The sequence below is a fragment of the Odontesthes bonariensis genome, chromosome 4, assembly GCF_027942865.1.
Source record: "Odontesthes bonariensis isolate fOdoBon6 chromosome 4, fOdoBon6.hap1, whole genome shotgun sequence".
Taxonomy (NCBI): Eukaryota; Metazoa; Chordata; class Actinopteri; order Atheriniformes; family Atherinopsidae; genus Odontesthes; species Odontesthes bonariensis.
The window spans coordinates 40,923,417-40,943,191 of NC_134509.1; the positions used below are offsets into that span (position 1 = coordinate 40,923,417).

The window sequence follows — 19,775 nt, forward strand, 5'->3', positions numbered from 1 at the left end:
CACAGCAGGTGAACTGTTCAGGCCACAGCAGATGAACTGTTCAGGCCCCAGCAGGAGAACTGTTCAGTCCACAGCAGGTGAACTGTTCAGGCTACAGCAGCTGAACTGTTCAGGCCACAGCAGGTGAACTGTTCAGGCTACAGCAGGTGAACTGTTCAGGCCACAGCAGGTGAACTGTTCAGTCCACAGTAGGTGAACTGTTCAGGCCCCAGCAGGTGAACTGTTCAGGATACAGCAGGTGAACTGTTCAGTCCACAGCAGGTGAACTGTTCAGGCCCCAGCGGGTGAACTGTTCAGTCCACAGCAGGTGAACTGTTCAGGCCCCAGCGGGTGAACTGTTCAGTCCACAGCAGGTGAACTGTTCAGGCCCCAGCGGGTGAACTGTTCAGTCCACAGCAGGTGAACTGTTCAGGCCCCAGCAGGTGAACTGTTCAGTCCACAGCAGGTGAACTGTTCAGGCCCCAGTGGGTGAACTGTTCAGGCCACAGCAGGAGAACTGTTCAGGCCCCAGCAGGTGAACTGTTCATATTTTAAGTGCAATCATTTCATTTTATTGTTCATATGCAGCTACTGGGCCCACAGTCAGTGGTTTTGTCTGCTACAAATCTGCTTGATGTGGGATGGCGCGGTGTGGATTCTCTGCTCAGCTTGTTCCGACTGAATATTAATTAAAAACTAGAAAATTTCTGAAGAAATTTAGAAGGGGCCTGCCAAAGTGTGCGTATCGCTCAACCAATCACGGCTGCTCAGGAATGGTTTGCAAGGCCTAAAGAAGAAGCATTCAAGCCTAAACGGCATCAAAGCCGTTTAAATTTAAATTTAAATTTAAATTTAAAAAACTACAGACAAAAAAAAAATGTGTTTCTCTTCTCCTTGAAGAAGCTTTTGCTTGCAAAAAGTTAGTCTTCCAGAGCACCTGACATCTGTCTGCCACATGCCAAGCCATTTCATCTCGGTAAGGACATGTCAGGATAATCTTGCTGAGATGGATAATAAATGTGTCATCCCCTCAGTGCAACAGGCAAAAACGAGATTCTGTAGAGATGTCAAAATCTTAAAGCTGGCCCAAGCTTCATATTTGCTGTGTGTTTGTTATCATATTCCGGTAGTGGCATTTCCCTATTTCAGCAATGTGTGCTGTCAAAAAGAAACTAAAGAAATCAAATAAAAACGGAAAACTGACAAAATCACATAGTTCATGTTCTTAACAAAAAAAAAAAAAACAGAAGTTATAAGAATATGAGAGCTGACTTAGGAAAGATGACATTCATTCTTCATCTACTTACGCTTCCCTTCAGGGAAGTCGTTCCTCTCTCTCCACGTCCAACTTATAGGATTATCTCACGTTACCACCAGCAGGGATATGCACAAATGACACCAGCTTCACAAATCCAGCACGACTAAATGTAACTTAACATGTTTTTATGTGTAACTTGACTAAAAATGCAATGTCACATAGTCAAACTTACATGCGTTGTACAATCAAACAGCTACTGGTCCTGTTCATGCATGAAAATATATAACTGACTGAGAAAAGAGTCTTATTTTATTTTCCTTTATCTTTTATCTTATCATATTTATTCAACTATTTTTACTCTTTCAGTGTTCAACAATAGAAAAATACAAAATAAATGAATTCTTTCCACTTCTCCTTCGCATTCTTTTCTGATGTGTTGCTTGAAGAATGAGAAAATAAATTGAAAATACTTGTCTTTGTTAGATGCAGTCTCTAAATTGTTTAAACAGGGTTACAAAAAAGAACAAGAGAGAAAAACTCCTTCTCATTGCCAAACAACAGAAGCTCATTTCCAACCAACCTTCACAAACATGAAAAAACGTATCAATATGAGTTTGAGGTTTTAAAAATTGAAAGTGAAGACTCTGTTTGTTTATAAAGCCTATTTGTAACCCACCCGGTGTTTTCCAAAGGGACATTTTACAGATGTCTGGGCTTGTTTTTCTAAGAAACCAATTTCTCTCAAACAGAAATGTCATGAAAAATATTTTTGAGATGAATGCCCTGTTTACTGGAACCAAGAGTACACTTATTATATACAAGATTTATGAGTGATTAGATTTCACTGTGGCTTGGGATTGTATACTATATCTCCAGTTTAATCAGAAGTTCCTGAATCCCTCTCCAAAAGCTGCAGTGAGATGATGTCAAACAGCCTACACTGACTCCCTTACTTGTGGTTCTGTTTTACTGCCTCTCTCGGGTTGGTCATTGTTTGGTGAGCCCACAGATTTGTTGTTTTGGACTGTACCATTTACCACAGTGTATTGTTTATTTTATAAAGATTAGGAACAGAAATGTCGCCTTGCCAAAAATAAAAGAATGAATGACTACATACATTTAGAATTTAGAAATAAAAGTCACGCTTTAATATTTTGTTAGCTTTCATTATCTTTTCAATAAGCTAATACAAATTCACAGCATTAGTTTCCATCCACAGTTCCATTCATTTTTTTCCAAAGATCTTAAATAGATGATGAGAGAGTTGGACAGCTGTGTGTTTTATTATGTCCAATGGTTCTGTGTGGGATTAACATCTGGACTTTATAGTTGGCAATCCATGTGTGAAAATGTTTCATGCTCTTTAAACTGATCGTCTCAAATTGAGCCCAATGACTCCTTGTATTGTCATCTTGGAATATGCCTGAGGGAAAGAAAAAAAATGTATTTTTTTTTTAATGAAATAACCTGATAATTCGTTATTCACATAGTTAAAGCACCTTTTTTTAGTGTTGGTGAACCTTGATCTGACTACCTGAAGCAACCCAAGGTCCTAACATTGCTCCAGAAGCTTATGGTAACTTAAAGGCATGAGGGGTGCAGCACTTCATCAGGCTCTCTTTTTGCCCTGATGCACAATTGTTGTAGAACAGGATAGATCTGAATGAGTGCCTCACATGTCCTCAAAAATGAACGCTTTGCATTTGCAAACTGCAACATGTAGGTGACCGGTAGTGGCGGTGTGGGATCAAATATGACCACAGGGTCACAGGGTTGGCAGGGATAAAAAGGGCAGGCTTATAGAGAAATATGCAATGACCTATTCCTTCACAATGTGTCTTTGCAACTGTGATGTATGTCGCCTACGGGCACCCGTACCCTGTCTATATATCACGTGACTAACTTGAAGTAAAAGCTCTCAGTACGTCTCAACCTGTGTTTGGTCTCAGTTCCTGGTTCATACTTTACATGGTGTCAGGAGTGAACCAAAGTTAGAAAAAATGGCACTGTTGCAGCCGCCATCTGCGCTTAGTTTTGAAGGCAACATAGCTGAAAACTGGAAGCTATGGGAACAGAAATTCGACTTATTTCTGACCGCCAGTGGATTCGGAGAGAAACCCGACAAGGTCCAGTGTGCCACGTTCCTGCATGTCGCTGGAGAGGAAGCAGTTAAAATCTACAACACTTTCACGTTCTTGGAGGCTGAAGTGAACAAACTGGTTGCGCTGAAGAAAAAATTCAAGGACTACTGTGAACCAAGGAAAAACGTAACGTACATCCGTCACTTGTTTTTTACGAGAACGCAAGGCCCCAGTGAAAGTATTGATGCTTATGTAACTGACTTACAGAACAAAGCAAAAGACTGTGAATTCCTTGACCTCCATGACTCGCTGATACGAGACCGAATTGTTTGTGGCGTGCGAGAAGATCATGTACGTGCAAGACTGCTTAGAGAAACGGGTTTAACCTTGGACCGGGCAATTGATATCTGTCGTGCTAATGAAATGACTGTAACCCAAGTAAAGGCGCTCAACGAAGAAGTTGAGGTGAGCAAAATAAGGTGTGTTAGTCATACGAAGAAAGCAGACAGATATAAGCAGAAGGTCGGAAATGATCACAGAACCAGAACGAATGTGACTGAAAACGAACAGAGACACTGCTCCAAATGCGGTTATGAACACAGTCAAAGGCAATGCCCAGCGTATGGTCAAACATGTAGGGCGTGCAGTAAAAAGAATCATTTCGCCAAAATGTGCAGGCAAGCAAAGCAGCGGGGCTACGGATCTACTGCAAGGAAGCTGCACGTTATCGAGGTGGAGGAAGATTTCTTTGTTGGTTCTGTTGAGTTAAAGCAAGAAGATAATCCGGCAAAAAATAGAAACAATTGCAACTGAGACAAAATGTGACAAAGCCAGATGGACTGAAAGGCTGAATATAAATGGCCAAATTGTTAGTTTTAAACTTGATACAGGAGCCGAGTGTAATGTTCTAGCTGAGAGAACGTTCAGATCACTCAGATGCAACATGACATTGCTGAAAAAATCAGGGTGCAAGTTGTTGACGTATTCTGGCCACCAGATGTCGCCAATAGGTAAAGCCACACTTACCTGCAAATACAAGGAAAGGAAACATCAGATTGATTTCCAGATTATTGATTGTGATGCACCAGCAATACTTGGACGTGTGACATGTGAAAATTTGGACATGATCAAAAGAGTGCATGAAATTAAATCAGATGATGAGCTGTTGAACAAATTTGATGATCTGTTTGCAGGTCTTGGCTGTCTGCCAGGACTTCACCACATCCAGATAAACAAAGACATACCACCAGTCGTGCATCCACCAAGGAGAGTTCCAGTTGCCTTGAAGAGCAAAATTGTGGAGGAACTACAACGAATGGAGCAGCTAGGTGTGATCACCAGGCAGCATGAACCAACCGACTGGGTGAACAGTATGGTAACAGTGGTGAAGCCAAACAAAATAAGAATCTGCATAGACCCAAAAGACCTTAACCGAGCCATTAAGCGCGAGCACTACCCACTACTCACAGTGGAAGAGGTGGTATCCAGCATGCCAAAAGCAAAAGTTTTTTCTGTGCTTGATGCAAACTAGGGGTTTTGGCAGATACAATTGGATGAAGAGAGTTCCAAATTATGCACGTTCAACACGCCTATTGGCAGGTACAGATTTCGGCGCCTTCCTTTCGGCATTTCATCAGCTTCAGAAGTGTTTCAGCGTACTGTCGCACAGATGATTGAAGGCTTGGATGGAGTGGTCAATGTGATCGATGATCTTCTTGTCTGGGGAGAGAATGATGAAGAGCACGACAGACGGCTTGTGCAGCTGCTGAACAGAGCGAGAGTGTGGAATCTCAAGCTCAACAAAAGTAAGTGCAAGATCAGGACATCAGAAATACGGTAGATAGGCCACATCCTATCAGCAGATGGTATCAAGCCCGATCCTGAAAAGGTGCGAGCTGTGGCGCAAATACCAGCCCCAGAGGACAAGCAGGCTCTGATGAGATTCATGGGGATGGTCCAATACCTGTCCAAGTTCATTCCCAACATGGCTGAGGTTAGTGCGCCACTCCGAAAACTGCTGGAAAGTGATGTGGACTGGCATTGGGAAGATAGCCAGGTAAGAAGTTTTGATGAACTTAAAATATTACTGATAAATGCACCAACATTGAAATATTATGATGTACAAAAACCAGTGACACTCTCTGTTGACGCCAGTTCTGAAGGCATGGGAGCAGTTATCCTGCAGGAAGGAAAACCTGTTGCCTATGGATCGCGTGCACTGTCCGATGCACAGCGCCGATATGCGCAGATAGAAAAAGAACTGCTAGCTATTGTCTATGGATGCGAAAAGTTCCATCAGTATGTGTACGGCAGAGATATTCTGGTTGAGAGTGATCACAAGCCCCTGGAGGCTATTTTCAAAAAATCTCTGTACAAAGCTCCACCTAGACTGCAGAGGATGCTGCTTAGACTGCAGAGATACAGCCTTCACATAGTGCACAAACCAGGCAAAGAAATGCACATCGCCGACGCACTGAGCCGTGCATACCTGGATGAGCAGACAGAGGACTTGCTTGGAGAGGAACTTGAAGTCGACTGGGTCACTCAACAGCTACCAGTGTCAGAGGAGAAGCTGAACAAGTTCCGAGAGGCAACTGCTGCTGACCCAGAAATGCAACTGCTGCACAAAATGGTAATGGATGGCTGGCCCGCAGAGAAAAATGCAGTGCACAAGGACATGCAAGCTTACTGGACATTCAGAGAAGAGCTTAGCTGCTCATCAGGACTGCCGTTTAAAGCTGCAAAGCTCATTGTGCCGAACCAGATGCGTCAAGAGATGCTGAGCAAGATCCATGAATCACATCTTGGAGTGGTAAAGTGCAAGGAGAGAGCAAGGGACGTGCTGTACTGGCCAGGTATGTCACAACAAATTGAAAACCTAGTGCTACAGTGTTCTGTGTGTAATGCCAACAGAAATAGCAACCCCAGAGAGCCTCTCATTCCGCATGAACTACCAGATAGACCATGGTCAAAAATAGGAACCGATCTATTTCACTTCAATGGTAAAGAATACTTGCTCTGTGTGGACTATTATTCAAAATTTCCTGAAATTAAGAAACTGACAGACACAACTGCCCGAGGTGTCATCACAGCAATGAAATCCATGTTTGCCAGATACGGCATACCGGATACTGTAGTGTCTGATAATGGACCTCAATATGCCTGTGCAGAGTTCAGCCGTTTCGCAAGAGACTGGGAATTCAGACACCTTACTTCAAGTCCTGGACATGCACAGTCCAATGGGCAGGCCGAGAGAACGGTGCAAACCATCAAAAACCTTCTCAGAAAAGCACAAGATGGGAATGGAGATCCCTACATCGCGCTGCTGGAATATCGCAACACGCCACTAGAGGGCATAGGGTACTCTCCAGCACAACTCCTAATGGGTCGTCGCTTGAAGTCCAGACTGCCTACAACTACAACTCTGTTGACTCCTGAAGGTAACATCTTGGTTAGTGACAAGCTGAAAGAAAAACAACTGAAACAGAAAAGTTACTACGATAGACAGACATGGTGTCTTCCTGATCTACACAAAGGAGAAAAAGTACGATTACAACAAAAGTCAGGATGGCAACCTGCTGTTGTCCTGGACAAACATGAGCAACCACGATCATTCGTTGTCCAGACTTCAGATGGCAGGACTTATAGGAGAAACAGAAAATATCTTCAAAAGACCAGAGAGACCGAGTTTGCAACGCCGATGGCCGATGCAGACATTGACAACAAGCCAGCGGTCAGTCACTCCAACACACAAGTGAAGACTGAAGGTGACGAACCAGCTGACTTTCCCAAACCGCAGCTGGAAGGTGAATACTTCACACGGTCTGGCAGACAAGTGAAGGTACCAGAAAGATACAAACCTTAACTGACCTCATTTGCACACATGCACACATAAACAATATCTCAGAACGCACATAAACACATACACAGCACCAAACCCAAGGCTCCTGTTGGATTACTAAAAGAAGAAAGAAGAAAAGAGACTTTTAATGGGACTTTTAAAAAAAAAAAAAAAAAAAAAAAGAAAAGAAAAGAAAAAATATTGTTGTGAAGAAAAAAAAAAAACATGCAATGCAATGGGACTACTGTTTAATGCAATGTTTGCAGGTGTTTTTTTTTAAACTTAAAGAAGGGGGATGTGATGTATGTCACCTACGGGCACCCGTACCCTGTCTATATATCACGTGACTAACTTGAAGTAAAAGCTCTCAGTACGTCTCAACCTGTGTTTGGTCTCAGTTCCTGGTTCATACTTTACAGCAACTTCAAAATTATAAATATACTTTTGAAAATAGCTGACGAGAGATCAGTACCTTTTGGAAAATGTCCATCCATGGAGAAAACCTTTGGAGATACAGAGGTGGGACAGCGTGCTTTTTCTGACCTGAGTCAGACCTGAGTCTGGTTTGGCCTCCTCTGCTAACAGTGCACAGGCATGTGGACAAATACGCCTCAACGGAGCAAATGAACTCAGGTAAACGTGTGATTCAAAGCAAGTATGTTTCTGGTCATTGAGGTGTGGCTTTGGGGGGAGCTCTGAGGGGAGGGGTGGGAGTTCCACAGCTGTGTGCTTTCAGGGGGTTGTACTTTGGGAAAGATAGTCCACCTCAGCTTTAATATCTTCAAAACTGCTTTTATAACTGCTTTACCAGATACTGTTCCAGACCTGGGAAATGGCCTGTTTATTCCTGTGTTATGCACACCTCTTGAATAATGTGCTCCCCAGCAGTGTTGGGAGTAACGGCGTTACTAACGGCGTTATTTTTCCAGTAACGGAGTAATCTAATTAATTACTTTTCCCATCGTTACAACGCCGCTATCGTTACTGAGAATATAAAGTGGCGCGTTACTACAATTTGGTTGTAGGCTTTCGGCTACACATCAGCTGCATGCTGCCTGGAGAGAGCAGGGGTGGGGATGATGACACCGTTGCAAATGTGATGATGATTGGCTGTGTGGGCGGATGCCCTGCTCACGCTGTCTCACTGCACGCGCTGACGAGACAGCGACAATGGTGACGAGCCAGGGAAGTTCAAAGGTAGCGTTCTCTAACTGGAAGTACCGGCACTACTTCTCACTCGCGGAGATAAAAGGCAAGAATGTGTATGTAATATGCACGCTATGCCCAGGGAAAAAAACTTTATCCACGTCTGCCTCAAGTAACTCAAATCTAATTAAGCAACCCCAAGCCCAAATGTAGCTAGCTAACCCAACCCCAAGCCCAAATGCAGCTAGCTAACCCAACCCCAAGCCCAAATGCAGCTGGCGTGAGCCCCAGCGAAGGAGACGGAGCCACTCGAAAACAAACAACACTCCATTTTTCGGGTCAGAAACAGGTGACCACCATCACCATTTTATATTCAATATTTATGTTTTTATTTCTATGCATCATATGGCAGGCTGCAATCTATTGAGTTCAAATAAATACCGAATGTTCTAAATGACTGTATATAGTGTTTTTATTCTTCAATCAGTTGATATAAACATATTTGATGTTAAAGATGTTATAGAACGTAACAGCGTTATAGAACATAAAAAATAACGCCACAGTTACTTTGCTGAGTAACTAATTACTTTTACAATGTGGTAACTGAGTTACTAACTCAATTACTTTTTAGGAGCAGTAACTAGTAACTGTATCTAATTACTCTTAAAAAGTAACTTGACCAACACTGCTCCCCAGTAAAAATCTATTAGAAAACAGTTTAACTGACTTCATGCTCTTGTGCCCAGTAAGACACGTCCACAACAACTAACTCTCACCAATTTTCAGCAAACATCTGAAATGGCATTTTCAGTTAATGGGGGGTCTGGTCCTTTGAGCTGGGGCCAGAGCAGCTGTAAAGCGCTCTTTTTCTGAGTCAGTACCTTCGAGTCTGTTTCATGTTCCATGAAGAGTTACAGAACCATTTTTGGAGGGGAGTATTATTGTGCTGGGACAGACCAGTGTTAAAGATTTCTGTCTACTTTCTGTCTGCTTAAAATACTCCTGCTTCAACCTTCAACGGCTGCATCTATAAAGACTGTGCCTTCATATTTGAGGACTGCTTTTCCTTCAATCTTTTTACTAATGTACACTAAATTTACCGTGATCAAAACGGAATTTGATTGATGAGAAAGGAGGGTGAAATGGCCCTGTGATGGACTGTCCAGGGTGTACCCCGCCTGGGATAGGCTCCAGCCCCCCGCGACCCGACCAACGGATTCAGTGGGTAAAGAAAATGGATGCATGGATGGAGTGTGAAATAAACAGAGAATAAACTGTATAAACTCGAGTGGCCAGTCGCAGAAAAGCTTGTGGAATGTGTGCAGTGTCCCACAGAGAGGCACGAGACGACTTTTTCCTCCTGAGAAGTAAATATTCTCTCAGAGATAACATCCTAAACACCTTTCTCTCTTTCTTCACTCTGCTTAAATACAAATGTAAATATAAATTGCTCTCTCGTGCTCTCTCTCACATTCTTTATAGTTGTAGGTATACTTCACTCACTACACAACTCAGCTGCTTATCTACGCAGAGCAGGCAGTCAGTATGTGTTTGTTTTTGAATTTGAGCAAATAAAATGGCAGGAGCGACGGATTTGAACTGCGAGGCTCGGCTGGGCTTGTCTGTTCACACACACATGCATGAAATGGTGCAGAGAGTGTAGATAATGTGGCGCACCTCACAGAGGGGAACATTTTGTGGCAGGGTGGGGGGTTGGATGAGATGGGGCGCAGAGTCAGAGTTGAGTACCTTATCTTAAAAAGCACTGGCACTAAACAGATTTTTATCGGGATCTCTTGCAGTGGCGCTACAACATGAAGCTTGTGTAAAGGAAAGTCAGATATTATATTCTATGTGCTGAAAAACAATGCTGACATCCAAAAAAGATTCCGAACTGTATTACTGAACTGTGGAGTTGGACCATGAAACCCCAGTTTGCTGCTTTTGGGTTGAGGTTTTTCGTATGAGTCATCATGACACCACATCGTCATGGCCCAGCGACACAGTGGAGCTTGTGTTAAACACAGTCCATCCGATCTGTTGCTAGCTAACAATGCTGTCTTTATCATGCAAATGCATATTCCCTGGATGCCAGAATTATTTAGACCAACTTGGGCCCCTTACTGGGATTGCTTATAATGAGATGAAGAAGAGGTGGCTCACAACTGAGGGGGATACATGCTCAGAGAACTGAAGTTTTACTCTGTGGATTTAAGGGCTGAGTTGAACCGCTCACCAGGGTAGTTAAGGGACTTTACACATATTTATGGACCTGGAGTTCCAAGAGTTGCAGTCTCTGGTTTGCTTTTGTACAAAGCTGTTCTAATGAAGAGCTGAGGATCACCACCAACACCAATCCCTGCAGTGACTTTAACATCTGGTAGTTTTATATACTTTCACTACGGGCAGCTAGGGCTAACTGATAATGCTCTTAGTTGTGCTAAATAATGTTACTTAGCATCTTCACATAACACTAGAAACACTGGTTTTGGGGCTACAGACCATAGTCCTACTGGGTTGGTGATTTTGCCTCTTTGCATGTTTTTTTCTCAAGATGCAGTGCACTATAGACAGCCCTTATATGAAGAGCTGCATTTTATACATCACATGTGGATTTCTATGTATTAAATAAAAATATATTTGGACCCTATACTGTGAGCTTAACTTGTTCAGGCAGAGGCACGGGACGCCTGAGCATTAATCAGTCTAGGAACGTAGTGAAGTTTTCTTCTATTCAACGCATAAATGATGGTTCAAGATCAAACCAGCTTGGACTAAGGGTGGACAATTTAAGTTTCCAAAATAAGCAAATAAATGAATAGTGTTTTTGCACTGCACAATTAGAATTGATTTAGGTGAGCTAATTTCATGGAAACGCTAAGGAGTCCACTAACAAATGGATCATCTTTAACATCCCTGATAAAACTCAGAACCTGGTTAAAATTCTTTCGTGTTGTGAGAAAATGATCAAAAACAAAACAACATTTTGGCTACCTGAACTCATTCAATAGCTGTCGTCACTGAATGTCATGTGGACAAAAACACAAAAGCAGGGCAAAAACATCACTTTTACGAGTCATGTTCAAGGTTAGATTTTGGTGCAATCTTCCTAATATGTGAGATATTTCTAAATGCTTGGTTTTCTTGGAATACTCGTGAGTCATACTGGCAAATGTCTGCTCTTGAAAATCTCCCTTGATCCAAAAAAACGCTGAATGTCAACCATCCCTGCTGAAATGCTGCTGGTGGGATATGGGGGGCCAGTGATGTGAAAAGGCCCCTTCCAGGACCCTTCCTCTGCATTTAGCTTTAGCTCATAAAGACAGCCATCCTGTAATGAAGCAAGACTTTTGATCTCTTTTGGCTTTTCTTTCAGCAAAAGTATATGTATATTTTATGAACTGTCCAGTCACCCCCTGAAAATTGGTAGAAATGTTGACTTACTCTAGATGCTTCCTCATTGACACAAAGGCAATCATCCACCATCTTGTTTTATGTTCTTGCAGAAGACAAACCAGAACTACCTAAACAGCATATTGCCTATGAAACCACCATATGAACGGTGATTTGCGAAATTTTTAAAATAAATCCTTGTTCCTTATACTGATATCCTTAAATAATAATAATAAAAAACTTTCAGCCAAAAGGGGGGACTTGGAGAGTCACAGAGGCTGTAATAAGCTATTTAAGAAGCTATTTATATTTAATTTCAATCAGAACAAATCCACTCTAATTAAAAAAATTCATTGTAAACTGCTCAGCCTTTACGGGCGACTTCCCATTCCTAATAATCAGGTAAAGTCATTAACAACAGCTCGCACTTAATTCCTCTCCATACTAAGTCCACTCCCTCTTTTGCATTTTTATTTTGTTCTGTACGAATGGAGCAATAAAACGATAAGAGAAGTTGCCACAGAAAAAAACCTTTAACACTTGCAGTAATTATGTCTCTTTGTGTCTTTCTTTTTAGATTAATTTTAATTACAGGCATCAGCGTTGCCTGTAAATGTCCACTTTCTGCTAATCTAAAGTAATGGGACTGCTAATGAAGAGGGAATTGAATCTGTAGAGCCAGGTGGCCTTTGACTTTGAGTCGCTCCCCCGCTGGCTTCCTTACACAGTGGTCAAGGATACAGGCGGACTCACACAAACAGACACATACATAAAGTTGAGCTAAATTTGAGCAGCTTCATCACACATACATAAAGACACAAACTGTGTGAATTCTGTTCAGAAGGTTACAAAGCCAGCCGGCGACACAGCGGTGTATACTCTCATTAGGGAAGGTTTGGCTTTGGCCGCCTGTTTTTATTCAACATACATACATGTTCTATCTAATGCAAAGAGAAAACACATGAGTAATCACACTGTAGATGCTCAGAGGGTCTTTATTTCATGCATAACTTTGTATCACAAGGTAAATTATCTTGAGCTATGTTGTCCTAAGATGGTTTCTTATGGTTCAAATCTTCTCATTCCAGTGTTTGAAAGAATTAAGTTGCATTAAGTGTATGTTTCTGTCAACTTTTTAAGGACATTGACTTATTGGCTTTTCATTTTAAGGCTTCACTATTCTATCAACTTGAAATCCCGTAAAAGAAAGATCCTTATACATAACATAGAGTGATGCTATTGGCCTGCTTTGCTGTATTTTGCCGCTGTAACAATGTGAATGTCCCTGCTGTGGGGCTAATAAAGATTTGATCTTATTTTATCTTAGGCAGCATTTGTTATTTTCATAGTTGAAAATATTAAATGTTTTTCTTTTATTCATTCACTTACTGCATGAATTTGGAGTACATTTCTTTGAGAAAATCCACCTTTACTCTTAATTCTCTGACATATTATTGCTAAGGAGGCAGATATTTGTGAAAAAATAAATATCAGTGGAAGTCAAAGGAAACATTTTTGTGGAAATTCCAACTAGGTTTGTTGAGCTGTCTGCACATCTTCATGTCCACCTCTCTAAAGAAACATGGCAAAGGAACAGTGAGATGTGAAGCTTTCACAAACTTCCACAGGTTTGAACTGGCATGCTGGTTATTCTGATTATTATTTCACTGTGACTGTAGTAAGAGTAAGAGTGAAAAGAAATATTCCTTCTTTTGTTATGTATGTTTTCACCTGTTTTAATCTACTTCACAAGTCCAGGGTTTTTATAAGGTAAAGATCCTTGTAACCTCAGAGGATTAATGGCATAAAATGCTCTTATACACGCACAGCATAACAAATAAGAAAAAAAAAACACTGAGTACAGAAATTTATTTTGGTCCTTCGTCAAAAGTCTGGTATAAGTTGAGCAACCAGACCAGGTAAACTGTGTTTTACCACTTTTCCAACAAAAGTAGTATTCAGACATGTAGGTTTTCTAAATCTGCAAAAAAAAAAAAAAGGCAAATACATTGCAGCAGTAGCATGTTTAAGCAACAACATGAAGGGATCATAGTCACTGCATCAGTTTTAGATGAGCATGACTTTACTATTATGCAAGCTCATTGTATTTAACTGGACTACAAACAATCATCCAACACAGCAAGACTGAGAGTGAGCTGCCAGCGGCCATGCAGGCGAGTGAGATCAATAGCGTCTCTTTTTGTCTGCAAGTTGTTGCTGTTGTTCGAGAGAGTGAGATAGCGGGGTCAGTAAACACGTTTCTAAAAGGAACCCTGAGTGCAGCACCCTTAGTGAAGATTAGCTGGTGTGAGCTGGTGTAAGTGGCTTTTTTGACCAGTGGGAAAGAGGCTTTAGCCACATGGACTAGTATCAGCCAAAGTGTCAGTGACGATAGAAACAGGCGAGTAACTGAAATGCAAGTGGGCTCATGCACTGACCAGTGTTGCTGAAATTCACTGCAAATCACAAGACAAAGTGTCCAGTTGTCAACATATAGACCCGTCCCAGCACTAAAAAACATCACAGCAAACACAGGATGAAGAGAAAAGGATTTGGCTTGGATTCATTTTCCCACCCAAAGGAGACAAAAGGAGCCTAGAGAAAGGGTCCGTGTTCACCTTTTCCTTTCTGGGTTAGGGTCTATGTTCTGAGATTCAGCTGTGAATGTTGCACACCCAAATCTGTCATCTCTCCAAGTTTATTTTCGTCTTTTTATGTTGTTCAGGCAGTCCAGCAGTCAATAAAAGTAAATCAGTGCGCTTCTAGCCAAGTAAAATGAATAATAATCACAAATATGCTGAGCACACAGATACCTTCCAAACAAATGGAAACCAGTTCGCGCTACTTATCCATCAATAATTTGTTTCCCTTTTCAAGAAAAATACTGAAGAGCAGTCAAAATAAAGGAATTCTGATGTCTAATAAAACAGCAAAAACAGTGGGAAGTGGGAATCTTGATACATGAGCCAACAGAAGTCCCACATCTATGGCTCTGTTAGTTGTATGATTGTATGGTTTCAAGTGTGTTAAAGCAGATAAGACATCAAAAGCACTTAAGCTGGAGCAGAGTACCGTGCGCACTGAACAAGAAGTACTTCTACAGCTTAACTGTTACAGCTTGGTCAATTGTAATACAGCACGATTTACTGCAATATTTGTCTTGTTTTTATAAGTTCATACATATTTCAGCCAATTCACATTTAGTCAATAAAAAACCCATCTGGTTCTATGTCTGCATGCATGAGATGGGAGATAACTAATAACTAATTAATAATAAATTAATCAAATCTGAAAAAGGGGAATTTTCCAGATATATACATATAGAAAAATGGATGTAAAAGCATGTGTTTTTAGTTGGAATGGAATAATATTTACTTTTGTTTATTAAACTTTGGGTATTTCAGTGCAAAAGGTTTTAAAGCACAGATATGTTCTGTGTCCCCATTGTATTTCTAATTAAAAAGAGATGCTTTTACATCCATTTTTACATTCTAAAGTTGCATTAAATGCACACACATGCACACTCACAGACACATAGCCCACCATGCTGGTACCTCCTGAGTGCATCTTCCGTTTCCAATCCTCCAATCCGCCATTTTGTGATATCTCAGAGGAGAAGCAAAAATATCCCAAAATGTCCCCCACGCAAAGTGAACTAAATAAAACAAAACCTGAAAGAGTCCATTTTGAAATGAAGAAGGGAGACGGTGAGGGAGTTTAAATCCTGGCTGAAGTTTAAGAACATTTGCTCTTATACTTTCATCTACAGTTTAGTGCAATTACTTTCTGTCTACAGGATTTGCGTCGGGATTTTATCAGTTTTCTTTGGCGACTTGATGAGCTTTGTGAAAACTCATCCCTCGGGTGGCGTGGCCGTGGGCCCATAATAATGTCATCTCACTCTCCTCCCCTCTCCCTTCGTCTTTTTGGAGATTTCTGTGAGTGATAGAGGTCTCAGTGAGAGACCAAGCGCTAACCTTTACTGCATTGGCTCACAATTAATCCTTTCACCCTGGGGTGGTCACATACACACACACAAAAAGGCACACAAAACCCATCCACAGCGGACATCAATACAGAGTTAACACCCCCTTTTCACTTATCACACTTTGTTGACACATGCAAGATTTTGAGATTAATTTCAAATTCAGTCTTGGTGTATTTGGCTTCTTAATTAATCGGATTTTGTAAAAAATAACACAAGAACTATACACAGTAATAATACATACATAATACATAAATCCAATAGTTGAAGCTTTTCTGACAGGTTGCAAAAAATGAACCACTTTAGATTAAAAGTACAATGCCTGAAACTGTCTTTGAGATAAAAGAAACATCCATCTCTGTTTGCCCCTTGAAAAAGCCCGCATATACTTCTGCTAATATAAAAGCATCAGACACAAGTCCAACAAATAGGGCCTCGTGTCGTTTCTATGGAAAGAGCCGAAGGCTGGAGACACCATGAGAGGACTCGTGCTCCACGCTACATGCCGAGCCAGTCAACTCCACAAACCAGTTTTTGGTCCTGTAACAGATACTTGGAAGTTTACTCAACAGTGCACAGTACGTTATAATGTTCACATACCTTTGAGAGCGAGAGAGAAAGCATTTCTCATGTAGAACTTTGATATATGAAGCAAGTGGCCAAACTTCAGCTTTCTTTGACTGATGAAGTGCATAACGTGTCCTTTTCAGCAAGTTTGGGACTTGGGGTCTAAATGCAAGCATTACCTGGGATGTGGAGAGCTCAGCGACTCCATGCATGTAAGCAACACTACTGTTGACGTGGTTAGTCATCACAACAGGTAGAAAAGGGCCTCTTACTTTCCCGTCAGGAGCTGTCCCCGACAGGCCTGCACTCCTCAGATCAGAGCACTGTGACACAGATTCAGTCCCAGATACAGCCAAACACACACCTGCCTTCATCCAGAGCAGGCTTTCTACCCGAAGGTGAACGGGCATTTCATGATCCAGACACGGACTCTTTCATCCAGAGGTTTTAACAAATGAGAGGTCGGTGGAAAATCTCAAGAAAATACAGAGAAAGCGACGATATGAGCAGAGCTGCCGTTACAGGCTGTCACCGTTCTACATCATGTTTATGCATATAGGTATTGGACAGCTGTACATCTCATATTCCAGATAAAATCAATCCATAAGATTGATTGTCTTCTTTACTGTCTACATCAGCCCCATGCAAAGACTGTTGCAAATCTTACTCTTGCTGCGGTTTACTTTCTATATGTATTTATGTATTTTTAATGCTTCTTCCACTCCCTGCTGCAATGCTTTTATTTTATGTAAAGCACTTTGAATTGTTTGTACATGAAATGTGCTATATAAATAAATTTGATTTGATTATATTATTATATCGTGAAGCCTGTTTACATTCTGTATCAGATACAGAATTTTCACTAATATTCCGCATGGTGCACTTTCCTTATTACGATAGCATCCTTCCACTCCACTTGAACTGTGCAAACTACCTGGAATTTCTAAGTGTCTCTTTGCATTTTGCAGTGTGTATGTGTGTATATGTCGTGTAAACTACTGAAATTCCTGCGGGATAATGTTGAGTATCTATCCATCTATCTAAAATATGCTATATATTTATTCAACAGCGAGCATAACTTTCAGAGAAATCTATTTCTGTTGGATGTTTTTTTGTTTATTTGTTTGTTTTTTGTTTGTATTTTTGCATGCATCCTGAAGAAGGTGTTGTGAAAAGTTCTATTCATCGTGACATTTTCCTAAACCTAAATATTGCTTAAGGCCCAGTTTTACTAAGGGACATTTGCATCAGGTGACTCTCCAGAAGAAGCGTAGATGACAGTAGCCTGTTCTGCAGGTCGTCTGCACACAAAGCTCGGTTTAATGATGACCAAAGATTTACCAAGATCAGCTAAAATTAGCAAAGGGTCACAAACAAGCAGACTGGTCAAAAATGTAGAGCAGGTAACAATCCGGATGCAGATTTTTTCTTGGAACATAATGGGCTGATACATTCAATTCGCTTGTAAAGTTGTTGGAATATTTGAGTTGAGTGTGCTGTTTAACTTTGACCAAAAGCTTTTCAACCCATTTTATAAATAAACTAGAACTTTTAACTGTACTGAAATTTCTAAATGTTTTCCAAGGTTCAAGGCAACTGATAGTGCTCAGGTATACGGTTATCTATGTTAATGTGATGTTTAAAAAAAAGACAAAAAGGAACAGAACCCACAGGGTTGAGACATTGAAATGTTGTAAAACACATCCTCTTCTTGTCTCTCTGCTTTTATGTTATGTAAGTGTTTTATGTGAAACACTGTGAAGAGTCATTGATGCTGTAGCCCTCAGATTTTCTTTTCTAAATTCTGAAAGATGTCCCCACAATCAATATGTTCTACAAATTTCTTGACCTGACATTTAAAATGAGTTTACATAAATTAAGTGGAAATATCCCACAACTGAAATCCAAATTTACCACACATATAAAGAAAATAAAAAAAGCACAAAGTGAGACTCAACATGAACTTTGATCTCTGGTCTCACTTCACTGCCTTCACTGGTAAACTCTCCTTTCCTAACGGTTTCAGAAGATTCCATGAGATTCTACTCTTCAGTGAAATTATTTTTGTCTTTATTTACACAAAACTAAATAGAGAAAGTTGTGTACGAGAAAATAAATCAGTGAATTCAATTTTTTTGTCTGTGTCAGTTAATGAGACATAATATCTTCTCATATGTTTTAAAGATATAACATAAACATTCTGGAGCGTTGTTCTTATTCTTACAAAGTTAAGATTCAGTTGTGTATTCAGTGTGAATTTCCTTTTCGAAAGTTTTTTTTCCGTCTTTCCTGCCAAAGTGAAGTAAAAGCAAAAGTATTTCACTTAAACTGACTCACCTTTACATGCAAATGTAAACCTCACACATCCGAATAAAGCCATGCAGTGTGTGATAGCACACATTTAAAGCCTTGAAATAAGCATGACTGAAAAGCATCACATTTCAAAGGCTCAAAGGCTGCTGACAAAACCACATCTCACACCGTGATTTTTTAATCAGCATTTTAACCAACTCAAACTGTAAGCTACGTAGAAATACCAAATAAGAAAAAGAACTGAAGCATCACACGCCCAGCTAGAATTTAAAACGTGTGTCTCTCCTGTTTTACTGTCTGTGGAGGCAGAAAAAGGTTTGTCCTGGTCAGGATATTATATCTCTTAACTAAAAACAAAACAAAAAACTGTTTTACACTGCCGAGACATTAATACACAAACGCTGCTATACACTATCTCCCAGTATGTGTTAGTATGTAACACACACACACACACTCCTCAATAGCAAGATGGGTACTTTAGATAGCTTACTCCTCAGTGGAGCTCTGGATTATCGGATAGCAACATGAGGCAAGAAGAAAAGGGGGCAAACAATGGAGGGGAAAAAAACAAGAAAAAAGTTAAATTAAATTTCCCCAAAAAACATACACTGACCTTATTTTTTTTTTTAAAAAGAGCTGAGGTTGAAGCAGGGTGGAATGAAAGGCGGAATAACTGTATTTGAAACGAAAGAAGGGAACAAAGTGATGCTAACTAAGAGAAGGAAGAAACCAGGAAGAAAATGAAGGGTAAAGACAATGTCAAGAGAAGGAAAGAAGCATTGGAATGAAAATGAGAGATTTGGACTTACCTTGGAGGTTTCTCACAGCTTCACTTCTTCAGAAGTTGCAGACTGTAAAGAACGGAAGGGAGAGGGAAGAGTTTATTGAGCTCGCTTATGTTTCAAGGAAACTATTTTATGGAAGATACACTGACATATTCTCCATTTATTTAATTTACTTGTGGATATAAATAACACTGGTGAAATAATAACTTTGGGCTTTTTTGACAGAAAATTAGGTTCAAATATAAAAGGTTAACGATGTAGTAAAACAGCTTATTATAAATATAGGGCTCAGAACTCATTGGAAGTGTATGAGCATGAGTTACACATGCTGAAGTGAAGGCATGTGCACACTTACAACCAGCTCACAAGTTGTCATCATAGCGTTTTACTACATAATCTTTGTGTAGTGTGTATACATGCATATGAG

General features: G+C 40.5%; 1 long non-coding RNA gene across 1 annotated transcript in view; it reads right to left on the reverse strand.

Moving 5' to 3' along the window:
* The window catches only part of LOC142379101 (uncharacterized), a 312,744-nt gene that overhangs the window by 176,245 nt on the left and 116,724 nt on the right, over nucleotides 1-19,775 (reverse strand). The window contains exon 2 of the long non-coding RNA XR_012769649.1: nucleotides 19,373-19,414. This is a non-coding gene — a long non-coding RNA (uncharacterized LOC142379101). The remainder of the gene's footprint in view (nucleotides 1-19,372; nucleotides 19,415-19,775) is intronic.